At 35.2% G+C, this 9,555-nt stretch overlaps 1 protein-coding gene across 1 annotated transcript in view; it reads right to left on the reverse strand.

Annotated features, from left to right (window-relative positions):
* LOC145679495 (inter-alpha-trypsin inhibitor-like) overlaps window positions 1-9,555 on the reverse strand; it is a 61,014-nt gene extending 51,459 nt beyond the window's left edge. The window contains exon 1 of the mRNA XM_081750074.1: window positions 9,401-9,555. The gene's annotated coding sequence lies outside the window, so the exon portion shown is untranslated. The remainder of the gene's footprint in view (window positions 1-9,400) is intronic.

Below are 9,555 nucleotides of genomic sequence, written 5' to 3' on the forward strand. Positions count from 1 at the left end.
TTCATTCCATTAAACTACTCTCATTAAACTACTCTCATCTTGCACTGCACATTATCTTCGTTCTCTTCTCAGTATTGAAAACCATCGATTGCAAACACCAGTTACACAACTAAAGAAACTAATTCATAACAATGTTAACAGTGACAAAGTTGGCATTTTATATGTGTATTTATTTTTGGGTACTAGCATTTCTCGAACTATATTACAGCACACGTTCAATGTCTCAATGGTTAGGAAGTCAGACAGATACAGCCTAACATCAGTTTGCTCTAGAGCGACTTTTGCATCGTTGTTGGAACCAAAAGATTTGTAATGGTTCCCAAATAGCCTTTCCTACCTCATGGAGTTACATTCATTCCATTAAACTACTCTCATTAAACTACTCTCATCTTGCACTGCACATTATCTTCGTTCTCTTCTCAGTATTGAAAACCATCGATTGCAAACACCAGTTACACAACTAAAGAAACTAATTCATAACAATGTTAACAGTGACAAAGTTGGCATTTTATATGTGTATTTATTTTTGGGTACTAGCATTTCTCGAACTATATTACAGCACACGTTCAATGTCTCAATGGTTAGGAAGTCAGACAGATACAGCCTAACATCAGTTTGCTCTAGAGCGACTTTTGCATCGTTGTTGGAACCAAAAGATTTGTAATGGTTCCCAAATAGCCTTTCCTACCTCATGGAGTTACATTCATTCCATTAAACTACTCTCATCTTGCACTGCACATTATCTTCGTTCTCTTCTCAGTATTGAAAACCATCGATTGCAAACACCAGTTACACAACTAAAGAAACTAATTCATAACAATGTTAACAGTGACAAAGTTGGCATTTTATGTGTGTATTTATTTTTTGGTACTAGCACTTCTCGAACTATATTACAGCACACGTTCAATGTTTCAATGGTTAGGAAGTCAGACAGATACAGCCTAACATCAGTTTGCTCTAGAGCGACTTTTGCATCGTTGTTGGAACCAAAGATTTGTAATGGTTCCCACATAGCCTTTACTACCTCATGGAGTTACATTCATTCCATGAGTGACATGATTTTCATTCAAGAAATCATAGAAAGTTATTTCTAAAGTACATGTATTGTATTGCAGTCGTGGTACAATATATTTTCGCCCACCATATTTAAATGTATTCTTTAGGCACTACGTTTGGGATTAGATATATACCATGATAGAAAAAAACAAAAGCAATCAGTTCAGTCATTGTTATCAACCTCGTAATTCAGTCTCAAATGTAGAGAAGGCGTTGTATCTGCTAAATGTAATACAGTCGCTTTTTATGCATTTTTTTACGATAGATAATTTAGTATGTATACGTAACAAACTCATTCAAACTCATTCAATGACGTTTAGGCATCAACTTTAGAAATGTAAACATAATTGTCTGCAAATAACATCACCAAATCGTTGCATTTAATCAGCTTTTATTCTATGACGACTTTATATTGGTTGAACTGTAAGTACCTGAGAGGTGTCTGTGGTGGTACAGGCCATATACAACCTATGTGCTTGAATCCAGTAACATGTAAAATGCTTACCAATATTGCTTGTCACATCTAAATTTATTACAACGCACCCAATTGTATGCGGTGTTGTAGAAGATAGTTTATCTGTCATAAACAATCTTCTGAAGTTCTTTACTTGTAACTTACGTGATAGACGTTTAATATCGACATCAGTGAGAGCTTCTTAAAGCCTGCGTCACACTTTAAACCTAAACCAATTACATGTAGAAAAAGAATTGCAGCTTGAGTCGTTTGTTTGTATTGTTTTTACACAGGTTATTTCGACTTTACTTTTCTTAGCATCTATTGCTCTCCTGGCAAATGGCACTGATCCGCGTACTACGCTCCCTTACCAACCAAATACAGCTAATAGCCAGGACAGTTGAAATAAATCCATTAACTTATGGCTACTTAAATGTCTTTAGTTGAGATAGATTCCATGTAACTTCAATAGAACTCGTCCTATCGTATTGTATATTCCGTACGCAGTTCTATATTTGCTGATGAATAAAGATCAGTTCAATCAACTATAACGTGTTAGGTTCTACTTCAATTTTAACACCCTTCCTTCATTTTCGGTTTATATCTGCACTGGTATTTTCATATACATTAGCACATTTGGGTTTTATTATCTATAGATAGAGTAACTCCTAATGCTGCTAATGTTTTACCGATACTGACTTCATTGCTAACAACAGGACTATTGTTTTAACTTTTAATTCCTTGTCTGCTCTATGCCTTGCATTCAGATCCTTTTTATACTCCAGAAGATTTTAGACACAATAATATGTTCTCAGTCTCTACTACCTCTACTTTTCATCGAGACGAGTGTTCGGACCACAAAATTGATACCCAGTAATATGCAACTAGAAAGGGAAATTTCACTAGTCAACAAGATTTTGGCATAGAAATGAAAATATCTGATTCTAGTAGAACATTTCACATAGAATTCGAATCTGGAATCAGTTTTTCTCCATCGCCCTCAGTTTCGCCGTGACAGAGGGATTTTCGGGAAATTTCCCTTTTTTTACAATTTTTGTAACTGTAGCTCGGGTACCCTTAGGTACATAAACACACAAATTGTATTGTGTGTTAGCTTGATTTATACTTAGTACGCCCTCTAACTTTCATAAGAATCGCATTATTCTTACTGGAGAAATAAACATATTTATATTAAAATATGCTGTGTGTACTGTTCATTTTACCATATTCATTAGTGCAGATAAAAATCACATATAACTTCCACGAAAATTACAATATAAGCACGGTTTATGCCTCATTGGATTTGAAATAAAACATATTTTCAATGATGTGTACACCATGTCGCCATTCTTGTATGAGGGAATTTCTAGAGGGATTTTGTGGAAATTCCCTCCAAAAGTAGTTTATAAGATATTTTTGTCTCAATTTGCAATTTGTATAAAGTGATACAGAAACAGGAACGGCACTAAAACATAGTTTTGTATCTACTTAATAAATAATGTTAATTTCATGTGAATCGCATTATTCTGTCTAGAGATACAAACTATTGTGTCTGTGTATAGGTAATAAAGAATATATTATGCAAGACTTTTACCAACACAAAAACCTAACGTTGACGTATTATTGTCGGCATATAGATGGATACTCAAATACAAGCACAAGTACACGCATGCTTTCTGTGGAAAATAAGTCACTTTTTAAATTTTTGATCTGGCAACAATGCATAAAAAATTGATGACTCACATAGCCTGATGACTGTTAGCAGCGTTGAATGGCGGTCCAAGCTGGACGAGCTTTAGATTTGGCCGCATGTGAGTTGAAGTGTTTGTGCATTGGTGGAGTTCGAATAGATTGTGTGGTGTGGTGACGCACTGAGTTAGATTACGTTTGTGCTGCTTCATGATTGGTGGAGTGTAGATTCGTGTGTGTATGTGTGTGTTATACCTTACAGGATACGAGATGCCATGGAAGTGTGTAAATCACATGGACAATTTCTGTTATGTATGTGGGGAGCTAACATTTAAATCGCAACGTCGATGTTTTACTCCACTTGTGGGGAAGTGTTATCAGTTATATTTCGGTTGCTGTGTAGGAGATCAACATAGGAATTGGGCTCCTCACTACATTTGTTGTACTTGCGTGAAATGTCTGACTGCGTGGGCAAATGGTGAACGACACATGAACTTCGCAGTACCGATGATCTGGAGGGAACCAAAAGATCATTCTTCAGACTGCTACTTTTGTATGACACAGATAAAAGGGATAACCAGTAAATCTAAGCACACAGTACACTACCCTAATTTGCCACCAGCAATTAGGCCAGTTTCACACAGTGCAGAATTACCTGTACCGGTACCTCCTGCTCATCTTACGGTAAATGAGGATTACGTACTTGAGGCAACTACTGAAGTTCCAAATGAAGAAGATGATCCTACTTATGTAGGAAGCACATCTGCATTGGATCCCCATCTGATAACTCAGGGTGAACAAAATGATCTCGTATGGGATTTAAGACTCTCCAAGATACAGGCAGAAATTCTTGCTTCTAAACTTAAAGGCTAGAATCTGCTAGGGATGCGCACGAGACAAGATTTGGGACTGTCTCGTCTCGAAAATGTGCTGCAAAAGTGATGTCTCGACTCGAAAAATATATATTTTTCTATTGGAAGAGCTGAGTCTCGACTCGAATTTTGTCATGAAAATTCTGTCTCTACTCGACTCGAGGGCATCCCTAGAATCTGCTCCATCGTGTCACTAAAATGTGTATTTTTCGAAACCGTCATACAGAGTTTCAAAACTACTATAATAAAATGATTTCGTGTGTTGTAATAGTGTCTGTGCTGTGATGAATCCACTCGGACATGTACATATAAGTACAGAGTGGAGATTGTTTATTGACTTTTCCAAAACTAGTTTGAATGCTGTCATTTTGCACAATGGCAACAAATTTCCTTCAGTGCCTTTGGCTTATGCAACTAATATGAAGGAAACCTATGAAAACATCAAAATAATGATAGAAAGAATTCAGTATGAGATATATAAGTGGACCGTTTTCTGTGATTTAAAACTTATTTTCTTGTTAATGGGTTTGCAGCGCGGTTATACGAAATATTGTTGTTTCCTCTGCGAATGGGACAGCAAGAACAAAGCGGAACACTACATCAAGAAGGAATGGCCAAAGCGTGTATTAACTGCTGGACAGAAGGATGTTGTTTATTCCTCACTGGTGAGCTCTGATAAGATAACATAAAGTTGGGGCTCTTCAAAAACTTTGTTAAGGCAATGGACGAAAGTAATGCAGGATTTTGTTACCTCAAGGAAAAATTTCCTCGGGTTAGTGACGCTAAAATCAAGGAAGGGGATTTTGTAGTCCCCAAATAAGATGTTTGATTCGTGACGAAAAATTTGAGGATCTCTCAACTCCGGTTGAGAAAACAGCTTGGTGTTCATTTAAATGTTTAAAAGAGAATATTTAGGAAACCAGAAAGCCCCCAATTACCGTGAAATTGTGAGCGAGTTCCTGCAATCATTCAAGGAAATGGATTGCAACATGTCCCTTAGAGTTCACTTTTTAGACTCCCACCTGAATTCCTTTCCTGAAAACCTTGGTTCTGTTAGTGACGAGCATGGGGGACGTTTTCATCAGGACATCTCCTCCATGGAGAAGAGATACCAGGGACAGTGGAGTTCACAAATGCTAGCTGATTACTGGTGGACACTTAAAAGAGATGTTCCAGCAGCCAAACACAAAAGAAAGTCGACAACTAAAACATTTTAGTTAAGGTAAGTAAGTGTTCATTTACTAAGAAGATACCACTCACTTCTTTTGTATTACGTATTAAGTAGACATAAAATTATGTTTTAATGCAGTTCCTGTTTCTGTATCCCTATATACAAATAGCAAGTTAAGACAGAAAATCTTATAAAATACTTTTTGGAGGGAATTTCCCAAAAAATCCCTTTAGAAATCCCCTCATACAAAAAATGGTGACACGGTGTATACATTATTGACAATATGTTTTATTTCAAATCCAATGAGGTATAAACCGTGCTTATATTGTAATTTTCGTGGAAGTTATATGGGATTTTATCTGCAGTAATGATTATATTAAAATGAACAGTACACATAGCATATTTTTATATAAATATGTTTATTTCTCTAGAAAGAATAATGCGATTCTTATGAAACTTAGAGGCCTTACTAAGTATAAATCAAGCTAACATACAATATAATTTGTGTGTTTATGTACCTAAGGGTACTTGAGCTACAGGTATGAAAATGGTTTAAAAAAATGGAAATTTGAGAGGAAATTTCCCGAAAATCTCTCTGTCACGGGAAAACTGAGGGTGATGGAGAAAAACTGATTGCAAATTCGAATTCTACGTGAAAAGTTCTATTAGAATCAGGTATTTTCTTCCGTGTCCCAGATAAAAAGTTTTTTTTTTTTATTTGTCGACTAGTGTTATTAATGATATTGTTGACCAACCAGTACCTTTATGCGTTTTCCAGAACAACGGTGTATTAATTAAGTGATCTTAATTAAGAAACTGATGCCTTTAGGATCAGCCACAACCAAATTAGGCAAGAGAGAGGCAATCATATCCATTGTACTTACATTTTATTGTTGAATGATCAATTACCAGCTATTACTTTATTTGAAACCATATACAGTGAATTCTCATTTTCAGATAATGTTAAAATATATTTTAATTTCTATTTTCATCGTTAGTAACAGTTCATTTACATGATCAGATATAAAGCAATTTCTACGTTGTCTTGACTCTTTTCTTTTATGCATCTGTTAATGAATAAAGGTACAGATTGTTCCTTTTCCCACATTATCCGACAATCATTACCTTATTATAATGACCACCTTATGAGACGTAAATGTCACTCTAGCTCTTTTGTTTCGATTTGTGTTTCCACGATTTGAGAGGCTTTACCTTTTGTAAGTATTCACTTTTCACCTCAGGATTTTCTTTCACTTTGTTGTGAGGAATCATATCTTACAATTTGTTGAAATAGTTCATAAACGAAAAAAGGAGGAATCTCACAAAACTGCATTTTCGAGAAAACGTTTTTATATATATATTTAAACCCCGTAAAAAGACTAGGGTAGTTAAATCTTTTGACCCTTTTTACATAGACATTTCAACATCTACGCATGCGTGACATATACTGTCAAAGAGTACCAAGAGTCACCAACAGGTAGGACAAAGCACCCAATAAAGCACACACATGGACATTCCTTGTTTTATCTCCTTGCCCTTCAAACATTCTGTGCGCAAACACACACACACACACAAGAAACAATGTTTGCAACATTCTGTCGTAACACAAGAACAACAATGTGGTCAACCCAATATAAAGTATTTTTTCTAATTGCATTACGTTGGCTTATTACACATTTCAAATCTACTTTTAAGCAAAAACTTACAACGTTAATTTTTATTCAATGTACCAATCCAAGGATGCTACAGTATCATACACATTCCAATTTTGCTGATCTCTACAACACTAATAACTCAAATAACATATATGAAGTGATGCATGTATAAGGTATCTTAGTGTCTGATAATGTGATCAAGATACGAGATATTGTGAATTAAGACGAAAAATATTACAAGGAATTGAAAAGTTGTCTTTTCATTTTTTTCGAAACCTGCTTAGATAAATAATTCATCCAATTGCATACATGGTAATTATTAGATAAGAATATTGCAATGCTGTTCAAAGCAATTTGATATCTAGAAACTGTTCTTGAGATATGGTGAAAAACACTGCTTAGGATTTGAAATTTTGTAAACTTGTTTACATTACACCTACCAAAACTATTGTTGTAATAGTAGTGAAGGTAAATACACAACAAATCTTGTCAAATCGCTTTTAAACGACATAATGATCTTTATATCTATTAGAAATCATTTACGTAATTCGTTGTGCTAGTTATCTCAAAACTTTTTTGTAAAGAGTTCTTTGAAAATAATTGAGTTTTGAATTGCTTGCGACTTTATTTCTGCTTGTTTGAAATACGACACATAATGACCATGGTATTCGACACTAAATGACCTGTGGTATGCATTACTCCGAGCACCTCATTTGTATTTTTAACGTTTGGAAACTACCAAAATTTGGCTATTTTCCGTGTTTATGATGCTGATGCATCCTAAGTTTGTAACACTGCATTGCAAGTGCATTATTGGAAGCTTTAATTTTTTTATATATACATTTAAATTATGCAGAAACCAGATGTAGTACTGTTCAGTTATGTTCTGTTGGGAACACTGATAACCTTTTATCGTAGAGCATACCAAAGAATGTCCTCCTCCGATATTTGCGTAGTAAAAATGATTCCTTTTCTTCTTTAGTTCAAAACTTACAAAAGTGTATCAGGATAAATAATTCACTTTACATTATGTGAATATATATGGTGGCGTTATATACATACATATATATATATATTTCAGAATGGCGAATGTCTAAATCGAATTACGTCAAAGTAAGGTAAATTCAAGAAAAGCAAATTTTCCTCAAAGTTGGGCTACATTTTACTTCGATATAGGCGTAAATGATTTGCAGACCTGGGAAGAAACTTGTACTGTATACGGACAATATACATTATCTAAAGCAATAGTCAACGGTTGGTTCAGCATCTTTTTTCAGTGAAACCTCGCAGTGGGAACCAATCAAAGCAAAGCTGCATACATTCTAACAAGATCGGCATGTAACCATCCATGATATCGCTAATGACCAAAACATCCGTAACCGAAGAAGAACCTTAGAACAATTAAGGAAAACTTCCTTCAAAAAGAAACTCGAAATTTGGTAACACATGATCTGATTCTGAAGCATTACTTGATCTAATTTCCATCTCGAACTCTACTAAATGGTAAAGAACATCAACCATTTCTAAAGCAGTTGCTTACTGGTGATAAAAAGTGGATAACATACGATTACAATGTACAAAGATAATGGTTGAAACGACAAGCCGACAAGCGTTAAAAATGGTTATCATTCAGAACAGATGTGTAATTGCAATGCAAGTAACGGAGGAACTTAATAAGTACGTAACACAGCCCATGTCGACAACTACACTCTACAGTGAGTTAAATGACATGGACAAGGGGAGTAGAGTAAAAGGTAAGAAACAACATATAAACGACCAAAGCTCTCTGACACGAAGCCAGTATTGCTGCAAATATGTAAAATGAATCTCTGATGACTGGTATCGTATAATATGGTCAGGTAAATGGTGTTTATTTCAAGCAATGGTTGGTGTTTATATGTGGAGGAAGCCAAAAAAAAAGTTTATGCTCCACAGTGTCTGCCTCCAACCGGAAAGCATGTTAAGGACTCACTTATGCTCTTGGCCACAATGCCCTTGTTTTCGGTTAATTCTGCACCGACGAATACCGGCTTGGTTACAGACAGTGGTAGCATTACCATTTTTGATGACTAGATTGATAATAGTTTGCAGCTAAAATAGTATTTCCGGGGAAAAACAGAATATTCCATGATGATTATGCAACCATTTACATGGCTAGAGCTGTTGCGTGATGGTTTTAAGAAATCGGGATGAAATTGAACACCTCTCTTGCTTAACTCAATTACGAACGAAATTTAGAATTGGGGCTAAATTTTAGAGACATGAATCTGACCCCATCAACTCTCAACGAACTGAGTGATGTTCGGCACTCAGAGTTGTGTAATATTCCACCTACTACTGTTCAGCAGCTTCATGACTAAAGTCCACATCACATCAGAACTACTTTCGGAGCAAAAGGTGCTCCAACGGAATGCTAATCTAGTAACTTTTCTTTTCTTCAGTTAATTCTAATTGATTGATAAGTATTTGTAACATTTAATAAAAATAGCAATTAAGCACCTACCTCAGGTGTACCAAATTTTCATGGAGATTAGCTTCTAGAAGCTGCTCTTATCATCATCAATGTTGAAATAAATAATAAAGCATACACACCTAAATATTGCGTTTTAGAATTGTGTTGTACAATGTGAAGATAAATATCAATGTCAGTGTGAATAT

This window comes from Thermobia domestica, chromosome 2 (genome assembly GCF_964235325.1).
Source record: "Thermobia domestica chromosome 2, izTheDome1.hap1.1, whole genome shotgun sequence".
Lineage (NCBI taxonomy): Eukaryota > Metazoa > Arthropoda > Insecta > Zygentoma > Lepismatidae > Thermobia > Thermobia domestica.